Source organism: Zootermopsis nevadensis, unplaced genomic scaffold, assembly GCF_977971745.1.
Source record: "Zootermopsis nevadensis isolate Lab colony 2312 unplaced genomic scaffold, Znev_1.0 Znev_ptg000024l, whole genome shotgun sequence".
Taxonomy (NCBI): Eukaryota; Metazoa; Arthropoda; class Insecta; order Blattodea; family Termopsidae; genus Zootermopsis; species Zootermopsis nevadensis.
This window is the reverse complement of record NW_028259156.1, coordinates 1,332,619-1,357,652: the sequence shown is the minus strand read 5'-3', so window position 1 is coordinate 1,357,652 and position 25,034 is coordinate 1,332,619. Positions and strand designations below refer to the sequence as shown.

Sequence of the window (25,034 nt, the reverse complement as noted above, 5' to 3'; positions counted from 1 at the left end):
GTGTAGGAACCTGAAGACGGAGATAGAGTCCCATCTCCGAAACGTCGTTTTACGTTTTATATTTACTAGACGATGGATAATATCCAAAAAAAAATATTCAATTGACTCTTCACCATCGTCAAGAAGTTTTAGATTTGATGTGTTTTCATGTTTGCGTCTTTTCTAGGTTTACACTTCCGGTAATAGTCTCAAAATATTCCGCACATTGGTCTGTATGTGTGGCTAGAATGTTTATCGTGATATAAATTCCAAGAATGCATAAAAAAATGTAAACAAAAACAATAATAACGAAGCTGACATTTCCTTTAGACTTTATTTCTGTTTCCATATTAAACAATCTCTATTTTAGAGCTAATTTTACATTTGTTTTCACTTTGTGTACTTAAGAGTCGTTACGTGATGATATAGGTTTCCGTTAAAAGTAGGTTTTTTTATTTAATCTACGTTCCGTTTGTTTAAATATTGTCAGTCTAATCACAATAAAATTCCTAATTAAATATTAAAATGTTACTATAATTAACATTTAAATATTTAAAATATATTAATGTTCTCTATCGAAATATTTTAAATATTTAAATGTTAATTATAGTAATATTTTAATATTTAATTAGGAATTTTATTGTGATTAGACTGACAAGATTTAAACAAATACATATTTATCACAATATGACGCAACTTTATCATCTCTACGTTCCGTTGTAGATAGGTTTTACGTGGTACCAGTAACTGAATTTTTATTAACAGAAGTTCGGATGCAGTTCAATAGCTGTGAGCCCGATATGTGTTTTCTGTTTACTATTGAGTACAGCGTTTTAAATTTTTATTGGAATTCTTACGTCGGTTTGCAAGTTCTGGGATTTACTTTTCGGGATTTAAACTTATACGTAGGGGGAGATTATTCTCTGTGAAGGGAAAGAAGACAAACAGGAAGTCTGATAAAGGAATATGGATCCAAATGGGCTAGGCAGATCCTTGTCGCTTGTGTAGTTCAGTGCCTGTGGGATGTATTTCGCCGATCAATAAGACTCTGCCGCAGACTGGCGAGTGTATGAGAGTCACGCGTCCAGACGGAGGGATTCCCTTGTTACAGAAACATGACACATCCCGCTCTTAACGATAAACCCAGAACATGTTTTACAGAGAGGGGAAACGCGACTCTGACATTCTTTAAAATGCCTCGCTTTTCGTGTTTTGTCACAGGTGTTCCGAAAGTATTATTTTAAAAACATGTATTAATGATCGATTTATTATATCGATAATGCGTTGGACACTGGACATTGAAAAAAGGTTTTTACGTCGTTTCGGGAGTTGGTTCTTTTTCCCGTCTTAAGTCGACTAGTTTGTATTATTAAGATTTTTATTATTTTAATTGTAATAATAATGACCACAGTTGGAGTCGAACATTGCATCTTTAGAATACTGTATCAGTAGATAGCTCCGTATAGTGTGGTAGATATTTACCAACGTTTTAGGAACCCCTGCTGCGTCCATCATCAGGGCGATCAGTGGCTACAACCTCAGAAGACAGACATCTTTATAATTATCGCCGTGAGAGCTTGAGATCAACCGTAGGGTATCAGTAATAAATTAAGAACGAGAAAAAAAATCATTTTTTTTAGGCGTAATCCTGGGGTCTCGGGTTCGATTCTCGGCGGTGCCCGAATTTATAACTTGTGTTGGGCAAGGCCGTGGTCTAGGCAACACGGAGTTTTCCTCCGGGGGCTTCCCCGGTTTCTCCGTGGCATCCCAACAATTACTCCATTCACACACAGAAGAAGGCAATGGCAAACCACTTCTGGATCATCTGCCAAGAACGTATATGAACAGGTCCCAGTCCGAGAAAAGGATGGAAGGATCCTGTTCATATGGACCTGTCGTCAGACAGAACACTAAATAATAATAAAAAATGAAATAGATCAATTGAAGGCAGGAAATTTGTGTATATTAAATACAGAATTATATTTCCTCGTGAATATTAGTTGTTAAGATTAATATCTAGTTCTTTACGGAGAAACACGAAAGAGATGTAATTAATAAATTACCGAAATGAATTGAGTGTACGCATTAATATTCTATATTCATATAAACAAAAGATTACAGTAGATTTTCGTTACGCACCAAAACAAATTAGGGCAGATAATATCTATTGTGGAACAGCCAACGCTAAATTTAATCGAAATCCGTCAAGTGGTTTTTGCATATGAAATACACGGACGTCCATTATGCGATAATCTTATACACATTTCGGAAACATAAGTTTAATAAAGTAAATTATGGATTGCTACTAGAATCTTTCAAAGGAAACGAAGGACCTGTTTAAGATATCATCTTCCCCATGCAAAATACATTCCTCGCGCATCTAGTCGTCGTCTGTTTAATCACCGTAATAATACAAACTATGGAACACCTCATTAAGCGTTTAGCTGATTACAAGGGAGATAATTTGAATCGGTCTGAGTACTTTCAGTACTGTTTTTACGTCGCTAAACATTTTTATTTCTGGACACGATAAAGGTACGACGCGAGTAATGGATGTTATTTTGCTGACATCAGAGCACGTCGTTACAGTTCTGACACACTGTGACGTGCTTCGTATACTGCCCGTACTAATGCTAGTTTTATGCGTAATTTTCGCTGTTCACTCAGTTTATTGTGAGGGACGGGACAGTTCTACTACGTAGGATCTCTCTGCCTTTTCTATTTGCTCTGAAGTCGTAAAAATACGAGAATACGGGCTCGTTATTTTGCACTGACGCGTGAATATTTTGTATAAATGTAGGCACTGCTCTGTAATGAGCAGTGATTGTACGCTGGAATCGGGGGTTCGAATCCCACGTTTGGTATTGTTCATCGCCGTCAGTCATCCATAATCGGAGTTCGCGCGTTCGCTAGTCTCCGGCTCTACTTCCCTTTATCATTTGCAGATGAAACCTTAAGTGGTTAAGAATCGTTGTAAAGTGATTTACAAGATTTACAGAACCCTTCATGTCCGAGAATATGAGAATGTCTGCTGAGTTTTGGTCACCGTGGTTCGGTTTCCGGCAGAATGGCTATCCTGTGCGCCCAGTGTTGTGTCCACCGGGCATCGTGGACCTCCTATATCCGTCATTAAAGGCGGCTGGATCGTCAAACTGGCCAATGACTTCCGTCTAGTACTGTGGTTAAAAAATTGTAGATTTTTACCCCGACACTCCAACAACGTCTTCATGGCGTAATTGTTATTTGCTTAGACGATTGAAAATTTCATTGTAAAGTCACAGAATTTTATCATCTGCTACTGGTTTACTTCATGAAGTCAGAATCTGTGTATTTTTCTAATCTTACTGTCTAAGCTCTAAAGGATAAGAATTTGGAAATTCAAGAAGAATCAGAAATTATATAAATCTATTAGTGAGATGAATTTAGGTACGATTTTTAAAATTCATAGATCTGTAATGAAGGAATTACGTGGATTGAGGAGAAGGTGATTTTGGCGTAAGAGATGTGAATTTTGAAATAGAGAGATGTTACACAATGAGGATTTGGCTATATTATCAGAGAGATGAAATGTAAAATAATACATATATACAGTGGACGGAGAACTGGAAAAATCCAATGAATTATTACATTTTTGTTGGGGATATCAAAGGAAAAAACAAAACTTTGGATACGTTAGCGTAGTGCGTCCGAGGAAAATTCTGAGTAAGATTGTAAAATAATAAGTCCTGAAGTTACTAAGTGGAATTTAATGATGATCACTTTTGTGTACATTATAATGAATGTTTAGGCTGTGCAAAAGTTGGATGAAAAATTCGGAGCTGGATTACAGAACAAAGTGATGTTAAACTCAAGTCATTTGGTTCATGCACTTTAATTACAGTCTCTCGCTAATAATCGAGACGCATCAGAATTACGGTTGTATGACTGTCAACTGTCTTCGTCCTTGGAGTTACTGCGGGATGCTGCGAGAGTTTCGGTGCAATCAGTGTTATTTGTTTAACTAATCCAAACCGACGTAGGATGAGACATTAATAGCATTCATCCATTTGGAAGTTCTCATCTGTCTTAAAGTGCTCTTTGTACTGGCGTGTTAACGTCTTACCATCAAAAGGGCTTTGGTACAGTGTGTTAAAATAAGTGTCATCCACTTCTATTGATCAGAGATATTTGTGTCATACAACTGTCGTACCAAAATAAACCGCATCTGAGGGAATTTGTGGAATGAATGTTGGTCTCTGGCTTCTGAACGCGGCGAGGGGGGTGGGGGAGCTTGGGTGCCCTTCCAGGGCTGTCCATATGGTGGACAAAGTGGTACTGGGACAGGTTTTACTTCGAGTTCTCCGGTATTTTTGTTGTTCCGTGTTCGTTCATATGCAATCTGGGGGATGGACAAAGGGTCCAAGCCGCTTTAGTTCCTCGGAGACGTCGTCACATATACCGTCGCAGTGAAACGAAATTTTGGTGGGGCATAGGCCTTCTTGAGACGCTAGCAGTAGCTCAGTTTATCAAGAAATTTTCCGTCCTTTTTTGGAAGCCATTGGTTCATACCTGTTCGTGATCTGGACGAAATGAATCGTCCACAATTTCTCAGTTATCTTTTGTACTATTTTCCAATCTACGCGCAGGTAGTCTGAGTTGCTTCTTCCTTTAAGGTTTTCCCTCGAAAACTTTGTACGCAATCTTTGTCTCTCCCTTTCGTGCATCATGCCCAGACTGAACCATATATATTCAGTCTTGTATTTTAAGCTGTAGTGAATAACCCACGTTAACTGAAATATAGCAACAGTGCTTTATCTTCATTGCTCTTTAATACGTCATTAGGGGTGTTTGTATGGATTGTAGTTGAATGGAGCACATAAATTTCCTGTCTGAGCTGATGACGGCAACTTATTGGAAGAGAACTCTTCTATCAGACGATAATGATGAGGTTTGTCTATAAAAGGGAAGGCAGAAAACGGGTCCATGTCTCGTCACTCACCGTAGAAACAACTCATAGTATACAAAGAAAAAGATGAAGCCAATATTTTTTTTGAAATTGTGGAAAGTTTAGAGGCTTGAGTTCTGCGGTAACGCAGTTAAGAGTAGATTGAATTTGGATAATCCACTGTCATTCAATTCAGTCCCGGCGAAATATCGTAGAATGACTGCGTTTGAGAGCAAACTGCTGAGGTGGGATCAGGTAACAGGAGACCACAGAAGATTGTGTACTGAGGAGGATAAGAGTTTGTGCTTGAGCGTGAATAGACGGGCTCTGTCAGAAATGATAAATGCATGTAACATTCTGACCGGAGAACCTGAAGAGAGGTGTAGACGTGGGGCAAAACTTCATCTTCTGTAAGTAGGGAGTTAGGGCCCTTTCACGCGTGGCTCAGTAGGCTGCAGATCAAGCCAGTCTTGCCAACGTATACGGGAGAGGCACATTGTGGGAAAGGAAAAACTTCATTAAGTTGATTGTAATAGGTAATATTTATTAATCATTTATAATATTTATACCATAAAATATTACTATTTCTTATAATGTGTTGAATAAGTAATTGTGCTTGGATTTTTTTTAAAATAAATGGAAAAAGTATTATTCGCCGTGGAGCATTTTGTATACGTGATGTTCGTGAACGTTCATCTATTTGAGACTCCTTTTACCAAGAGTTTAGCGACCGGTTAATGAAGCACGCATGGCTGGAAATCTGTCGCATTCATTACACAGGTCAGTTGACTGTACAATGTATAAAAACTACCGTGTGTAAGTCTAGCACTGATAATAGGATGCACCCACATTCTCCTATTTCTACGCTCTCTTCGCCTTTGGAAAGCAAATAAAAATCAAAGCAACCTCTTCTTCAAGTTCCAACATGATTTCATGAACGCCGCTAATACACCGAAAATGATTTGCTAGAGGGACTGGGTTGAGTTGGTAACTCTAGCGGAGGGTCACGAGAGCCGAACTCTGAATTGCTTATCGGCTCAGTGAGCCCCTCAGTTGAGCGGCTCACGTGTGAAAGCTTATCTGGCTCGGTGTAGGGCAGGCGTACCACTAATTCTAATTTAACACATTAAGTGTAAAGTTTAAGGTAAACTGTTCTTTATGTTAATATTAATTTTTGATTTTCTTAACTAGTTCGCGTACCATACGTTGAGAAACGCTGGTGTAGAGACTACTGTGAACACTTTAATGAATATCCAGGCCTGAAAATGGGGTAAAGAATTTCTAGATAAGCTGAGCGTATATCAGCTTCTTAAGGACTCTCGTGTTCTCTGGCTTCAGTGATGTGGATTATTCATCTAGACACTGGGTTTCGTGAACAGAAATACTCAAAACTACTAAGCTGACATTGTTCTTATAACGGCTAACGCTCCGCGGATAAGTGAGCTTAATTTTACTGAAGCTAAAAGCGAAGTTTTCTATTTACTTAAGCACCAAGCAACGTCGTGGTTGAGTGGTTAACACTCGTATTCGGGAGGTCTGGGGTTTCGAATCGCGGCCCAGAAACCGGCTATCCTGACTGGGAACTTTCGTGGTTTTATAATATTGTCGGGATACTACCTTAAATTAGGCCACGACCACATCCTTTCCAATTCATTATTCACTGATAAATCCTGCATACGAGACTGTGTGGTCTGAGGTACTCAAAAATTGTCGTGAAATAAACTATAAATAAATAAATACGAAGGCTTATCTCACCCTCGTACTAGATGGAAGTGTCGTCAATTTATGTTTCGGTCAATATACCCCTGTTGAAAGACGCCCTCTTCCGATGGAGTAGTGTCGCCACTAGAGCCGGTCTGGACGTAGTGTCCAAGAGAAAAATCTCCCCCCCCCCTCCCCCTCTGGAATCGAATCTCGACCATCCATCTCATCGATGACAGTTCTATCGACTGAGCTGCAAAGCGAGAGAGGTTCTAGTCTCGTTGTTATGGAACTGCATTAGTGGGTCTTCGATATAAACTAATTGATTTTCATCAAACTGCGTTAATTGTTTGTTGTGGGCTGAGCTTACAGGGTGTAGACGACAGAGTGGAAATTTGATGTGTGAAACTTGGTGTTTGCCCCGGGACAGACAGTTGTTAAAAAAATGTATTCAGTATAATTAGTCATTAAATTGTAAAACCCACACGAAATGTTTTGCTTTGATGCCAATAATTGTTGAGTTATATATTAAACTTAGTTCGACATACGAATTCCGTATAATAGCGTATATTTGAGATTTCATGTTCTCGCGGCTGTCTTCAGGTTTTTACGCTTTGTAGTATCGCGTAAGTTCACCATTGCTTTGAAGGTGCGCGCTGTCTCCATCATTAGGGTTCAGGGCTATAATTTTCCTGATGAAGGCAGCAAGTATTTCTGAAACGTCGGCAAACGTCTAGCAGGTTACACGATGCAACAACCCAGCAGACAGCCATTTTCAGCGTATGAGGTTTCGGAAATCGAAAGTTCAAATAGCAGAAAGCTAATTATAGTAGTTTGTTCTTAATCCTTTAGTACGGTAATTTTTTGCTTGTAAAGTTAATTTTGACTTCTGTTATGCTACTACTTAAAAATGCTGGAACCCCCCCCCCCCTGAATGATTGATTTTGTGTCTGTACTGAGCCTCGCGCTGTGGGCGAACAAAGCTGACGACACCTTCCTAACCTTCTTAGGTTCTTCTGAATTTCTTAAGCTCTGACTCGCAGAAGAACATGGAACACGATGATGTCCCTCGTTACACAGTAACACGCCCTCCTCCCCACGAAAAATATTGTCAATGTTCACAAATAAAATTCTGCATACGCTCCTTGGTTGTGGAACCAAGGCGAACAGCGGTGATGCCATCTTTTATAGATTAGTCTGTGATAGAACTACGAAGTTTGCATTAACGTTACTTCATGGATTTCCAATAGCGAAGGATAAAGTTAAGGTTTTTACGGTCTGATAATGAATTATTAAAATGGCTGTCCATGGCCTGTGGTTTCAGGACCTCACGTAACCCAGAATGATGCCTTAAGATTATCATCTGTATTGTGTGCTAGGTCTAATCTCGTTCGCTGAGTACGAAATTAGTATTATCTTACGGTCCGATGCATTAGAATGAAGTTACGTCGTACTCGTGTTGATGGTTTATTAGTGAATTGATTGAATTTTCGCACTGAAATGTAGAAGTGGCTTTACCACTGTTCTGGCAGGTTATCGTGGTAGGCAAACAAGGGGCCGCAGAGAAGGGCGGTTGGAAAATACGGAAGAAGGTTTCTGTACTACTCTAGCAGGAAACATTTCCTCCTTCGACCACTTTCTGACAGTGTTGCATGTGGTGACACATCAGCTGACACTAGCCCATGCAGGTTTAAGAACGTAATTAACGCTGAATAATGAGAGGGAGATAATTACTAACAACTGATGTTTTCGTAACAGTCAGTAGAATGCGTGTTTTCGTGATCTCGACAAGGTTATCGCAAGTTCTGTCAATTTCACTAATTCATATTTACGGCAACTGGAAATGTTTCATTTAATCGATGAACATATTAATACAACTCTCATTAACATGGCGCCCAGTACATATTTTGTTTTGTTGTTCATCATTGTTTTTGTGCTGCATTGGCGAGCCCAGAAGTGGAAGGGGGGGGGGTAGGAGGCGTGTCTCTTGTTTGTCCGTGATTTGTTGTTTATTGACATTCTGATTTGTAGGTTTTGTGTTCGAATCTGACGATCTCTTCTCATCGAATATGTAGAAAAACAAATTTATTTAAAAAACAACAAAAAATAAATTTAAAAAATGTGTAATTTAGAAGGGTTGTATGTTTCGCAAAATATACTAGTTCCTTGAAAGGGCTGTGTTCAAGACCTGGCATCTTTAATAAGATGTCCAGAATTCCTGAGCTTTAACCACGGATGTCGTTTGTCTCGGAAATCGAACATACTGAAAAAGCAATTTTATCATTAATCGACCTTGTTTACGTCATCCTGGGTTTCATTTATTATTCCTAACTTGTTATTCGAGTTGGTTGTTTTGTATGGCGGAGGTCCTTTGACGGTCACCCAGAGTGAGCCTTGTTTGTTTACGTCTGAAAGTGCAGTGACCACTTGGGAAGCCTCTGATTCGTTTCTGGTTTGCAGTATGGCGGTGAAACCTATGATTTCGCCTGAAAAAATATTGTGAGTCGGCACTACGCTGTATATTTTTAGAGACAATTTTATTTTGAACTTTTTTTCCCCCACTGGAAGTTTATAAACCTACGCGCACTTAACTTTGCCAGAGATAATTCTGATATAATCGTAACTGTTTTGTTCTAATTTGACAGCTTAAACCGCACTGGCCTTACAGCTAATTCATTATTTTTTTTACGTAGTTCGTGGAGTTCTTGGCTGTTGCTAATCGTCATTACACCAATGCCCCACTCTTATCTATCACCGCCCTAAATAATCACCACATTATCATACCCTCGATCGGCCTGCAGCTTTCGCACGACACTTGGCTGGTCTAGTACTAAAGGTAACGTTACAAGAATTAAAATGAAAGAAAATTCTACGAAAAGAACTTCGTAACAGATTTCCCGCTTTAGTATCTTATAATTAATATCCATAGGCATATTTTATTGCGTCTGAAAAAAAACAGTATTTTTTTAATATTATCCGCTAATGTTTGTAGATCTGTACGTGACCATCAAGGTCCCTGGAGGTGGCATTTGGGTACCAGAGCATGTGATTCAGTAACGCTTTTATCGAACGAAAGCCATGTTCCACGGTTTGTGGTTTACAAACAATGACCTCTATGTTGTTTTGATTTTGGGGGCTCGGGGTAGAATGTAGACCATTCGCGTTGATCTTCCTGAAAGCCCTATTATGTTGCCAAACATACAAACAAAAGTTGGCTTAAAATTTCCTTTCTGTTATAGGGTGTAACTGTAGGGCAGTTTCATTATAAAGAGAAACACTTCCAAATGTATGTGCCTTAATTTTGGTACTTGTCTCCTAGGACTGTAGTCTGTGTACCCCAGTCGCCGTGAATTAACCTGGGAACCATATTTTTTTTGTAGAAGCGTTATGTTTTGTATGCAGAACAATTATGCTCTGTCACTGTTATGGTAATATAATATGCGTTTATAGCATGGGGCAGTCTGTCTCGCTGAACCCCAGCGCCACGTTGAAGTGAAAAAAAACCCAGTCCATTTGCGTAATGCAACCTTTTTTTTTTAAAAAAAAATCTTTGCCACGTTCATGTGCAAAGTTCAGTCGCGTTGAGAAGGCTTTTCGTAAATCCGAAAATACTAAGTAGTACGCATTTGCTGATAAGCTTTGTTTTGTTCGTCTTCTCTCCTAGGCCCAAAATATCCTCCTCGACACCCAATTATCAAATATGTATAAATGTATGAGCACCCGGATTATTATGATAGACAAATGAATGTGGATACTAGAATATGGACTGATTGACAGGCCTGTTTGTATGTGCGTCATACATATTACACTTAGATTGACAGTAAATACAAAATACAGGGCAAAATTATAATTTGTTTATGTGAACACGCATTTCAGATCGTTATTGGGAACAACATTTAAATCGGTAATTACATGATCGGGGCCTTCAGTCTCTGCTGTTTCGGGCACATTTTCGAAACCAGTGTGGACGGGCACGACATTTTATTTTGTTTACAATCTCCCAAAATTTTTCTAAAAAATTCTTCTGGTACTTGAACAAATGCGAGCACAAGAGACCCCACTTAAATTAAAGTACGGTCGTATGAACAGAGCCTTCGCTACGGATGGTCTTTCGTCTTGAAGTCATCTTAAAATTGTAATTGAAGTGGTTTGTACGCAACTCGGTTTTAAACATTGTCAATTGTGAAGGCAAATAACCAGTATTTCTATTGCACACATTCGACCGTGTTTAATGAACATTCCCGAAGATATGAAGCAGTAACTTTTCAGCAATAATTTCTTAATTTATGTGCAGGACTAGAAATTATTTAATTCCTATTATATATATCAGAATAGCAGGCCGTATGGTACAGTGAAATTATCACTACACTACTTCAACTTGATAACCAAAGAGGTTTTCAACGATCGTAGCAAATACCCTCGCCGTGTGGGTACCGACGTTTCGGAGGAACATACTGCGTCCAGGTGCAGGTTGGTAGTTAACGTTTTATGACTAGATAAACGGAAGTTTTGACGAATAAATTAATTTGAAGTCTTTACTGTGTGAAGATGATTAATTTTGTAAGACAAGGAAACATGATGTTGACGCATTTGTAAACTCTTCCTACCGAGTGGTCCCTCTGCTTTGTTTGAGTTCGGTAATCGATACATAACTCGTCTTTCTAATGAGGAAAATATATTCTCCGCTCAACCGGAGCGTTTAGACTAAGGCTTGAGCACCTGCCTTCACTATTTACATGGGAAAATGTTCTCGTTAGAAGCCTTCTGTTCTCTGGCGTGAATACAGACCGCATTTAACCAGTCAGCTCAAATGAAATACCACGTGTTACAATGTGGCTTTTAGTTGCGATGTGAATGCGCTGTTTGAGAATTGTGTTCCGAAATGTTACAGTTTATTTTCAACGAAGTTACTACAGTGTACAGCTACTTATGAATCCCTTCACGCACAGAATCACGAAACCAATAGCAATATTGAATTATAAAGCCAATTCCCTCTGTATCAGCTGATATTGATTGAAATCGGATGTTTGTCCTCTCGATGAGAATTTTTTTTTGACGAAAGCTTCCTGTGTCCCGAAATTTTGTCTTATTTGGTACCTGCTTGTCAGGATAAGCACGGATAAACTGTTCATGAACGTTACGTTCGAGAATTGGACGTAACGTTCTGCTCCCCAATACATCACGTTTGCATCTGCACAGCTTATGCGCAAGTGACGTGAGCATCGGCCTAGCAACTTGGTGACCTTGAGTCGGGTGACGTGTTGGATTTAGAAATTACATCGGTTATTGCGGACGAGTGGTTGGTACCCCTGTCTTGTAATCGGGCAGCCCCGCGGTCAAATATCACCCTGAGGTCTGTGGTTTTACTTTTTACATTTAGGCAAATGCTGGCCACTGTCTTCCACGTCTTCACATCTATTTACCAATCGTCGTATCAGTCGATGTTGCAGAGTCCTGATTATTCGACCTCCGTGCCATTATTCATTTCTTCAAAACGTAATCTCTTTAATTTACATTATTTTAAATACTGTTTTTGTTTGTGTGTCTGATACTGTATTAAATTTTTATAGTAATTTAACAATATCGTAATTGCGATGATATTTACCCTGAGTCTTCAGCATTGTCCGATATTTTCAATTATCCTACCGTCCCTCAGTCCTGTTTAGATCGGATAATCGGGGCTCAACTGTAGTATTATAAACCAGAGATATATGCAAATAGAAACCAAAATTTCCGTGAATTTCTTGATTAGCTTAAGAAAGCCTCTGTTGCTTAAAGTAGATATTAAGTAAACACATCACAAATTTTGTCTCATAGATCACACGTACAAGTAATAAATTTTATGTTGAAGCGTAATTATATTTGAGGGAAAAATCAGTTAGATTCTGTGCTCAAAACCGCGAGACGGGGAGACAGCTCAACGCATTCTAAACCTCTGTATTAAAATGACGTGTGCCATCAGTTCCGTGCTCCGGCCGTCTTGTCTCCGGAGGAAGCTGCCCAAATTTCCATTGGACAGGAAGGAGGTTGTTTGTACTTCAGGGCTAGTTTGGCTGTTGGGGTGGGGTTTAAAAATCTTACCTCGCAGGGAACTGAACCTTCGTTTCCGACCCCTTTTGACTGAGGACGCGGAAAGACGTCCCGAGGGCATTGAGACTTCGTCTCTTTGTCTCAGGGCCCTGTCGTGTTTGTCGTGAACGGATTGGTTAAATGGCTTTTGTCTGAGGGGTGGAGGTTCGATTCGTGGGACTTACTCAGAGCCTCAGTGCAGTTAGTTTACTGACTGAGGTAAGCTGTTAGTAGTTAATCAGTATTTCGGTTTGGAATGTGACAAGATATTTTTATCTGTGGTTTGTGATAGACATCCGGTTTTTACGTAATATAACAGCCATTCAGTTGCGTAAGTTTGCAATGATTATCATTATATTTTAGTGTTAAGTGTATTTTTCTTGTTGTGACAGATATTTCTGTAAGGGTTGAAATTTACGATACATTTCTCATTAATATTTTCAATGATTCCTGCATAAATAATAAGTGTTTTATGCAAGAATGACGTACTCAATTTTTACACGATTACCTTTTGTTTGTGATCAATAGACTAGGTTGAGTCGCAGAAAGGGATGTCTGTGTTCGCAGGTAGTTTGATGGACAGAACAACATTATTTTCTTGCGATGTTTTGGTAAATACTTTGTTGAATGAAACAGTAACAGATAGGTCGAATTTTTTTTTCAGAATTGCGCGTTCCCATCAGTGGTTGGTTACTTTATTTTCTTTACTGTGTCTGTATGAGACATTTAAAACATTTGTAGTGTAATTCTGCATAACTCTCAGTGATTAAGATGTAAAGCCAGGCTTAGTACAAGTTAGATAAACGTTTAAGTGACTGTTTATGTTTATAATGACGTGATTAAATTACTATTGCGTCTTCTGAAGCCAATCTGTGTGTAAGATCACAGAATATATGAATGAATATGGAGTTTCTGTCTCTTTTCAGACTACTTCTGGGGGCGTGCTAGAACATTAAATGTTATTGTATTGTACCTTCATTTGCATACAGACATACGTGGTATACTTATCCATCTTCTAATGTCTTTAAAATATGAATTATTTGCATGAAATTAGAGTGTTTTAATGCGCGTAAGAATTAATATAAACATTAATATTCGTGTTTGACAAACAGAACTGTATCATAGGCATACATACATAGTGCGATTTAATTTACATATACATCTTTCGTATTTTGTCCCACGCGTTCACGAGGGCAACTGCTCACAACATACTCGTTTGCAACTTAAACACTTTCAAAAAAATGCTAAACTTTTTACCGAATAAAAATTACCCATAAGAGACCTTGGTAATAATATCGCGACCTGTCATCGAGTTTGAAATATAATTTTAAAAAATATTTATGTGCGGTGATCAGTTTAAAACTCTGTGCCGTTCTTAACAGTACATTTATATATGTATATTCATATTGCAGTACTGTGGATAAAAGTAACGTAAAGCTGTCCCACTATACGCCATGTAGGCGCTTGGGGGGAGAGGTGATATATATATATATATATATATATATATATATATATATAAAATACCTCGTCTACATGAAAGAGAGTCACTCAATGGCTTACCTTCGCTTTCTCCGATTAATATTTTGTATACATTTCTTATGTCTTTCGAGTGCGCTGGACCACCGTGATTATTTTTGGGGAAGAGTGGAGTTCGTTAAGCTCCTCAGGCTACCAGCCTTCGTGTCTTCCTCCTATACGCGGATATTCTCCTCAGGAGCCGTCCTCAAATGCTCAGGACAGATCATAAAGTTTACTATAACGTAAAAAAAATAGTTTAGCGACGTTTCTGTGGTCCCGTTTTCTCATTAGACATTCTCGTAGTGTGTGTAAATGTAACGTGTATATGAAGTGTTCCCGCATTGTCCGACCCCTGTGTCTTATTTTTATAATCTACGCTTCGGATGCTGAACTACGTAACAGCCGATGTCATCTGCATATTATACATAGTTTGGTAACCGCAGCTTACATATTGGATTATAATTGGAATACCATCAAACCAACTGATTCGCTTTGACGTTTCGTTCCCTCCCCCGATGGCTTTTCCCAATTTCATAAACATCAGCAAAAGTCTATCATTTATTTTAACAATACATGCAATTGATGTTTGAATGCTATTGAAACTCTTGGCCCTATTTGCGATAAATGACGGTCGTATTTTGTTATTCAGTAGCAGCGGAAATACAGTTTTGTAGTCTAACTAAGGCGAATGTTTAAGTGGCGAGAATGGGAACTAACATCAGCTCTTTCGTGTAGAGAACCACTGACCGTGTTACTCTGCTCAAATTGGTTTTTGACTCTTCGGTAATGAGATATTTAAAAGATGGGTTTATACCTGTAGCTGTTTATTCTCCCAGTGGATGATTATTTTTATAGAACGGAATTCGTCTGTGCACAAATGTGAGGCCTTCAGGCTATTAAATTATTTTTGCGTTCCTTACTAAACTTTTCCAGTTTCAGTAAACACGCTGACCACAGATGTCGTTTTGACTGTACTGCTTGTGGTTTATCATATATTCCATTTATAAACAGGAAATTGTATTTGCAAATCGTCTTTAATGTACAGTTTCCTCAAGTATAGACGTTGTGGTGAATTATAATACCCAGCATGTAATGTTGTTTGCATTCCTTCTTCTCAAGTGTGCATCAGATCCTGTATCCAATTTTCGTCAGTGGAAGATAGTTTTAATTAAACGTCAGGCGAAGTCAAGCAGCTACTGTAAATAGAAATAATGATTTCTTGTAATTCCTTGTGAGGCAGAAGCCACTGAACATTGCTTTGCTGCTGTGGTACATTCTCTGGTCGTTCAGATCAAGTCCTGTATCGGCACTGCCACAATTTACTATGTCCGTGGGGCAGAGATTAGATTGAAGACAGGAAAACGAGATATTCTAAACTGAGTGTTAACCAGCCTTCTACGAATTTAATCTATTTAAGGTTTACATGCGTCATGTTTGTGTTTTTTGATTAAAATATATAATAAAATTCAGGTCAATACACAAAACTTTATTTAGATGTTAAAATTTAAAATTTAAATGTTAAAATTTTAAATTTTAAATTTGCGCCATTCATCACTATACACCTGAAGATGATGTATTACATCGAAACATGTTGTGAAATGAATGAAAGCGCTCTATTGTAACATCCCTATAGTGATGAATGGCGCAAATTTAAAATTTAAAATTTTAACATTTAAATTTTAAATTTTAACATCTAAATAAAGTTTTGTGTATTGACCTGAATTTTATTATATATTTTAATGAATTTAATCTAGTTAACTTGTTCATGAATACAGTTTGATTTTTAGTGTCGTTCTCAAGTATTTGAACTTACCGCACTTTATAAGTTATTATGGTTTTTGCCCTGTATTGTGGTGACGAGACACAAACACAGACTTACATTTCTCTTGAGTTTACGTTCAGAACAGATTACATTACTACTTTAATGTCTGTTAGAGCTGTGGTAGGCTTACCTGTATTTTCTCCCAGTAAATTAACGTCATGTACACAGATTAGAAACTGATGTTTAAATCCAGTTGCAAAGTTTTTGAACCATTATAGATCAGACTTGAAATGTAACGGTGACACCTTGTTTCAGAATATTCTTAATGACAAAGGCATGAGAATTGTTTACTCGTACGGCCTTAGTTAAAAGTTTCGTATAAACACATTTTAATTAGTTTAATTGGGGTGCCGAATATGTGAGAATGTTGTACAGTTTTGTCTCTGCTGTGTATGAATTTATTGCCTCGTTTACCCGCGTATTTTTGCAGTATGTGTCAATTACAGATTGCCTGGTCGGTAGATGTTAATTACGGGGAAATCAACGATAATTTGGATTAATTTAATTTAGTTAACCAGGAGAGAAGATTGTTTGATAGCGTTTTGTGCAGGCCTGTTTTTGATAGCAGTGACGTTCATCCATAAATAATAGATTTATGCGCCATTTTTAGGTGTTCTGAACTCTATCGTGAGCGAAGGGTCACTTTGTAGGCCCATCCATGTCTGTCTTTCTGTCTTTCGCATTTAGGGCTGGTCGTGTCTGCATGATTCAGCAGCGGGAACTTAGGTCATTCATTGATTCTCTTAGTCGCCTAACCAAATTTCACGGCCAGGTGATTAGCATCCACGCTTCGTATTCTGGGAGTCACGCGTTCAGATCTCGTAGTATCCTGACTCCCTCCAGGCAGATACCGGGATAGTGCCTTAAATTATGCCGTGACTCTATTCATTATTTGCTAGTCATCTTGTCATTCCGCTTTTATTATTATTATTATTATTAGTGTTCTGTCTGACGACAGGTCCATATGAACAGGATCCTTCCATCCTTTTCTCGGACTGGGACCTGTTCATATACGTTCTTGGCAGATGATCCAGAAGTGGTTTGCCATTGCCTTCTTCTGTGTGTGAATGGAGTAATTGTTGGGATGCCACGGAGGAAAACTCCGTGTTGCCTAGACCACGGCCTTGCCCAACACAAGTTATAAATTTGGGCACCGCCGGGAATCGAACCCGAGACCCCAGGATTACAAGGCCAGCGTTCTAACCGCTAGACCACCGTGGCGCATTCCGCTTATGTAGTCCAAAATACCACCAGCGTCGTTAAATAAGCCTTAGTTAAATTAATGAATAATTTATCTTCATAAAATCGTCATCTTGTACGGTTTGTAACTGAGGTGGTGTTGTTACAAGTGTCATTTCACCAGTTTGTTCAGATCTGGACCACGAAGGGCCACCCTGCTCTAAGGAAAGGGCCATGGACTAAATATATTGCAATTGAAATGGTTTATATGAGTTTGTGAGGGGATGGATACCACCAGTCGGGGTCATTATATTAGAACGTTTGGTACAGAAATTCATTCAGCTGTTTGCTCGGTTTGTCTGATGTCTGTTGAAATTTGCTGTAAAATCAGATACAGCGATGTTCTACCATTATTTGTGGAACAGTCAGCGAGAGAAGTTTCAGTAATTGCATTGATCATTATAATGATCGTTTGCAGTGCCCTATCATGCAACAGCGGAATAAGTAACACCCGGTCTGAAGATCATCTGCGTTCTGCCCACGAAGTGTATTTTATCGGGTCGATAAGATTTTCAGAGTAAGCCACTGCAGAAACTGTTCACCGTTGTAATGGTGAAGTGTTGTGTTTTCTTCGCGGTACGGACCGAATTCTTAAATGAAATTTTAACGAGCTCGAGTTTCAAAGGATACGAGAAGCTCGGTCACCAGGAATTAACACGCAGAGGCAGATTAGACTGCGGTCTGATACAGAGAGAATTTGAAAACGAAGATAGGAACTCTAAGAGAAATGTGTGTGGGTAGACTCTCGGAATAAATAAAATATGGGAGAGAAAAAGTATCTAATATAATACTATAGTTAGTTAAGGTTTCATCAAGCTTTGTTTTGAAAGTGATTTTTATAAAGATTCTACTTGAAAGTTAACGGGTCTAATGATATTTTACACGAAAGGAGTATTGCCCGCTCAAGCAGTTCCCGCGCGTGCGTGCGTGTTTCTATCCCAGTAGGAACTATAATTTCGTAATATTCCAAGAGATGATAGTAACGTGCTTGAGATGTATCTTGAAGTTTAACAGGAAAATTGGAAGCTAATACTCGGAAGTTTAACTGGTACTAAGTCAGTTGAATAATGTCATATGGGGCACTGAAGATAATTCTCTTTGAAGTTCGCATGATACGTTTGGCGATGGGACGGGGTGACACGGATGGAAAATTAATGCGGCAGAGGGGAGACTAGGAGGTACGAAGGGGATAAAGACCTTTAAGGGAGAGGGGGAGACATAGAAATTTCGAAGAATAATTTCCACTTGAATTTGAACGGAACTTTTTCACTGGTAAGTGTATAAAGTATAGCTGTCCGACTATATTCCATGTAGGCACTTGGGGGAGGGGGAAGTTTTATTATTTACATAAAAAGGAGGCGGTGTATTTAAGATGTTTAATTAAAATACATTTTCCTTCACCTAAATTAACGGTCTGTTTCGATTTGAGATTTTAATATACAGTGGATTCCGGTTAAATGGGCCATCGGTTAATCGGGGTAGCCTTTTATTTGGGATAAATATTAAAAAACAGACTTCTTTAACTCTTTACGTGGAACATCGCTTAATTGGGGCAGACGCTTAATTGGGTAAAAGTGTTATAGTCCCGATGTGTCCCAATTAAACGGAATCCAATGCAATTGATTGACTTGGTTGAACTTCTTTTGTTAACAGGGTCTTAGACTCAGGCATTATGTCCCCGAGAGGCTCCCATGTGCTTAGCCAGAACAAAGCAATTTCGACAGTGAAGCCAATTGTTTACCGGAAGTATGTTATTGCTGTCATATATTGAAAGTAGGTCACCATACGTCACCAAGGATCAATTTAATTAAATCAGACTATTTGGAGTGACTCCAAGACCAGCGGTCTCCAGACGTTTTTGGTCGTGCACTCCTATTTACTAAAAAACGTAGCACGCACCCTCGGAATAAATAAATATTTAAGTGTAATTTATGTTATATTTATTATTCATTTATAAATAATTTACATAGTATGCATTTATATCTAATATCACATCATAAAATCGGAAATACAATTCAATACAAGAATACAAAACAAAATTAAATTGAAATTATCTCGCGACCCCCATGGACCATCTCGCGCACCCCACTCTGGAGACCACTACCCTAGAGCACTGGGAACCAGCCGAGGTCCTGGTTTGATTTTAGAAAGTAAAGCCATGTCTAAACAACATTTTTAAAATCGTATTGATGTTTCGTTAATGGCTTCCGATCCAATTTGATTTTTGGTCTAACATTTCGGCTCCTTAGGAACAAAGGAAAAAGCCCATTGCGTCCGAATTCATAGGAAATGGTTTGGGTGAATTTGTTATTCGTGAAGTTGACCCAATCAGGACAAGTACCAGCCTGCAAAGCGACTCACAGGTTTCCCCACGTGTATTTCTATGGGTCAGAGAGAGACCCCCATCTAACTGCTCTGATTCCGTATTTACACGCCAGTCCATGTTACCCTTGCCTCTGTAGGCTTTTTCTTTCTACACCGACCCCCCCCCCCCTCTCGCCCTTCCTTGCATCCGGTAGTTTCTGAAATCCACGAGTTTTAGAGTCGTTAAAAAATTCTACTGGAAGAACCGATATTTGATAAGTGTGCACGACATTTTGGTCTGGCTAGGAACGTGCTTCTTCAGAATATGACAGTCGTTAAGCTAATCAAGGGATTTCAAAGAGCTCCGAGCCAGGCCGTCACATCTTAAAATATAAATTATACTTATTTTAATATAATTATTTAATATTATGTCTCCCAAATTGTCCCTTCACTCCAGGTTTTCCGACTAAAATTATGTATGCGGTGTAGGATTTGAGTCCGAAGATGGCGGTCTTGCAAGCCGATGCACTGTTTCGGTCACGCCCAGAATAATTTTGGGACATTGTCTGGAATGATGCCTCCACGCCCACCTTCCACTTCCTTTACAATGAATTATTATGTAATCAAGTCTGTCATTCAGCGTTACATAATGCGAGCTATCCAAACCGTTGTGAGATCAAGAGAAAATAAAATACAGCCATTTTTGTTATTAACTCTTTGAGCTGTGAATAGGATTTAAGTTCGGAACGAATTTTAATTACAGGAACATTTGAAACAAAAATGGCATATAGATCGTAAATAGCCTATACATTTTTGAGCTTAGAAGCTGATTATGCAGAAAATAAACCAGGAATTCATTGAAATATAATTTAAAATGTTTACGTACATGCACACAGAATTCGATTGTGATCACCTCAAAGGAAATTTGTACTTGGAACACTTAATCGCATATGGGATGATAATATTAAAGAGGATCAGAAGGAAATAGAGAGGAAGTTGAGTTTATTTATATGGTCCAGTATAGGGGCTTTATGAACAAATGCACGTTCTAGTTAATCTCAGAGTGCGGACACTTCTGAAGAGTCAGTCGCCCCACCCCTCAAGCCAGGCCGACCCATAGCGTATGAAAGGAAGTTTGGTTTACAGTTGCGCTGTCGAGGAAACGTGCTTGTTTCGATGTAGAGAGTTGTTTTATTTGTAACTTTCATACATCAGCCATAAGTCAAAGTCGTGTTAGTTCCTTCAGTAGACGGACCGTGTGAATGTTCAGGATTTGAAACCCGGACATTTTAGGGAATTTGGTTGGGTTTCGGAGCCCAAAAGCGTCGCGTTTGGTGGTATCTTTTGGGGTGTTCTGTTGCCTGATTCATGTGCATTGAAACAGCCGTCTGGTTGTGACTTTAAAATTATTTGAGTCTGTGTCATGTAAAGAAAGATATTAAAATGTCATTACACTTGCTACTCAGATCGTCTTTTTTCATCACCAAAATGTTTATTTTTCCAGTGGGTACAACCAGTCTAGCCAGACTCCCACATGTAAATTTCTGGATACTGATGTCTGGTATTTACGTACATCAATTAATATAAATAATTAATTATTGAATATCTGCAAGACGTGCGAGTTCAGAAAGTACAGCGTGTGATTCCAGCAAGGAATATATTATGAAGATCTCAACCTTTTTTTTGTACACACTCTCTTACTGCCAACTGATATTCGTTTGTGACCACACGTGTGAGGTCACGGGTTAAAGAATGCCGGTCTCGGATGTCCACTGAGGTTTATCGTGTTTATCTTCGTCCTCAGACAAATATCGGGGTAGTACATCTGAGTAGACCACAATCGATTTATTTCATATCATTTCGAATTAATTGTTGATTAGTTACCTGCCATTCGACTTTTTAAAATCGCATCTATTGAAGGCATCGATAAATAGAGCAAGAGTTTATAAAAGCATCTGTGAACCTGTAGACAGCTTACTACACTTACGATTAAGTATAGCGTTACGCCTAGAAACAGGGGCATTTCGCACTACTGATAAAATATAGCTCGCGATTCTGCGGTACATTTTATTAACATCACAGCGAATAACGAAGTTACTTAAAGGTGAGTCTGTTTGAGATGGAGGGTCGTAGGACTATTCCGCCTGTGTCCTTGGTTTCAAAGGAAAAAAAAAATACTAATTTACAAGATTTCAGTAAGAAACAAAGCTGTTGTTTCGTTCCTGATTGATAAATCCATTTCATCGTGCGTGAACAAAGCGTGGATCCCCGGGGTCGATCGGTGGTGACAGCGTAGATGTACAGCAGCTGCATCATAGCCTCAATTATCTTCATCTGTTTGTATGTGGCGCCACTGGTGACTATTTGATTCGACGACTCGAGAGTCATGTAAACCTTCCAGCCCATTTCACAGTGCAACATCCGAAACCTAAATGCCGGGAATCATTACGACCTAAAGTGCATTTCGGTGCAGGGAGAGGTATGTTTGTCGCTGTGAATAATAAACCACTTGACAGAGTGTGATTTCCAATGGAAATCACCCCCCCCCCCCCCCCCCGATGTAAATCGAATGCTCGATATGGAACATAAGATGATATTTTAATTATCTTATCTTACTATTTTATTGTGATTTGACGGTAAACAAATATAATAATTATTTTAATTAATATCACAATATGACGCAAACTATACTATCTCATGAATTTTACACTAAAGATGGAAACAGGCGGTTCCTTCGAAAGGTAGTAACCACCAACATGATTAAACACTCTCGCAACCCAGATAATCATAATCTGAATTGTATTCGTCGTAAGAACCCCAAATCTAAATTTCTTAACATTTTCATTCTCGAAAAAAAATTACGATTAATTTGAAACAAATAGTTGTGAGGTTTTTTTCAAGTAACAACCACAAAGTATTGTCAATTAAAGCAACAGACATTAGTTATCTGCTTGTAGAAGAGTATTTGAAATAGTTTGGTGTGATTATTTTACAATATTTTGGTCCATTAATTTAAGAATGCCCCAAAACGTTTCTAAGATGGCTGTCTTCTGGGTTGTTTCGCCGTATAGTCCGGTAGAAGTTTTCGGACGTTCCAGACGTCCTTACTGCCTCCATCATCAGGGCGACTCATCGTAAGTAAAATTCTAACAGACTATACGGCCGTGGAAACCTCAAATCCTACACTAAGAAGTTATTGATAACTTACGACACTTGATTTCTTCAGATGTGTCAGTGTATACATTGGGACTGCTGGGAATTATAAATAACCCTTCCTGTTCAATAATTTCCTCTGGTAATATACGGATTCCTTCTGCGTTATTTGCTCTACGTATGTAATGTCACAGTCTCGCATTATCGTCGTGTTTGAGCAAAACGTGTAATTACGTTTGTAATCTTTGCCAGTATAACATTTAAATTGCCTCGGCTTGAGTAATCATTTTCGTGTCTCGTCGCCAGACTTCAAGACAGAATCATTATATAAAGTTAGCTAGCAAATCCTTTGATAATGTGGTAACGTTTGAATATTTGGGAGCAATTATAAGAAATCAGAAATATATTCACTGGCGGATGAAATTCCGGGAATGCTCTTCACGGAGTTAATTAGTTAGCTTAAATACGTAGTAATTCAGCATGAAAACTGGTGACCGATGCCCTGCGACATCTCGAAACGAGTTTAGAAACGGGCGTTTGTCCGGAAAGAACGCCGACAGACTATGTATTCTGACACTGTTTTCTAGAGTCGGTGTTTTAAAAAAAAGATTGGTTAACATTCATTTTGACTTTCGAGGAGAATCTTACGTGTCTGTGCATTTACGTGTAATTTAATTAAAATCCGTTCAGATGTGCGTGTGGACAGACAGACGGGTGACATGCCAGGATCGTTACATTAGGGGTCACAGAGTTATCTTTGTGTAGCAATTACTCACATTGGAAGGTTATTATAACAGTATTAAGTTTCGCGTTATCCGTTATCTGAACTATCTTCAGGTGTATAAATTATATAAACTTAAATATAATTTCTTAAATGCAACTTTTAGTCAGATGTTTATCAGATTTCAAATGATGTTTTCTTCTAGATTTATTGTATCATCATTTGAAATCTGATAAACATCTGACTAAAAAGTTGCATTTAAGAAATTATATTTAAGTTTATATAAGTTTATACACCTGAAGATGGTTCTTTTAGAACTGAAACATGTCGTGTAAAAAAGTGATGTTCTAATGTAAATCGAACATTTCGATAGAGAACATCATTTAATATATTTTAAATATTTAAATGTTAATTATGGTAATATTTTAATATTTAATAGGAACTTTATTGTGATTAGACTGACAAGATTTAAACAAATATATATTTATCACAATATGACGCAACTTTATCATCTCATGTAAGTCGTTGTTGCGTGTCGCATGTCTGCCTACCCAGGGTATTTAGGTCGAATATCGCCTCGAAAAATGTGACAGACAGACATGGACGGACCCATAAGTTGTTCTTCACCCACTGAGAGCCATCTCTGGTTCATTGCCCTGATTGTTTTGTCTGAAATGAAATGACATTGTATTTTGTCAGTCAAGGACCAGTCTGTCGTAAACAAATTGATGTTTGGGTTTAAGAGAGAAGTCTTCGGGCTGGATTGTCTTTGTCCTACGCTTACTCAGCGTGACAAGAGTGGACAGGCCACGTCTGTCTCTTGTTTTCTACGTTCAGATGCTGGTTTCTGGTTACCGACAAGCAGTCATGCTCTGTGCAAGAGCGAAGTACTTTTTATCTGCCGACTCCAAATCTTCCATTTGTATTTTGGCGTCTTATCGATCTCAGGTTCTGATAATGCAGAAATCATTCTGTGGCAAGAAGGAATTACTGCTTCAACTCTTGGAGGTAGAAAGGTAAAAGAAATTCTTGGAAATTGTGTGGTTCTTCGTCTTTTCTCTGCGACTGTGATTACGTATCCTAACCATGTTCTCTTTTACGTCCGTCTTTATACGTTTAACACGGGGGTTTTGCGGTTCGCAGTTGTCCTGTACTGGTGCTGCCCTCTTATTATATTACACTCATTTCTTTAAAAGCTTCCTTCTACCAGCAAATTTTAAGCAGAGGTTAGTATATTTATAGGCATTATAGAATTCTGTGTTTTCCTCAGGTAGAAATTATAAGTGAACGGAATAACCTGCGAACTGTCATTTAATAACTAACGTCAACGTCCGAAAAAAAAAACCTTTTGTTATGAAACACGAAACTTGAGGATTCACGCTATGCCGAATTTCCATAGCAACGAATTTTCGAGTTTTTCAACATACGAAACTTTTTTTGGCCGAATTGTTGTAAAAGTGTGTTGATATGATGGGCCTAACGAATGAGCGAGTTCTTATGAAAGGCTTTCACAGGAACATGTCACAACAGCTGATGTGGTGCGACAGTTTTAAAATGTGGTGTATCGCCGACGTTTCGGAGATTTAAATTATCTCTATCTTTTA

The 25,034-nt window shown here is 38.5% G+C and overlaps 1 protein-coding gene across 14 annotated transcripts in view; it reads left to right on the top strand.

The window, feature by feature from the left end:
* Nucleotides 1–25,034, top strand: part of CASK (peripheral plasma membrane protein CASK) — a 594,512-nt gene that overhangs the window by 67,384 nt on the left and 502,094 nt on the right. The window contains exon 1 of one of the 14 annotated variants that reach the window (XM_087355287.1): nt 12,875–13,004. The exons of the other annotated variants lie outside the window; for them this stretch is intronic. The gene's annotated coding sequence lies outside the window, so the exon portion shown is untranslated. Of the gene's footprint in view, nt 1–12,874; nt 13,005–25,034 lie in introns of those variants that run through there. 14 annotated transcript variants of the gene reach the window in all.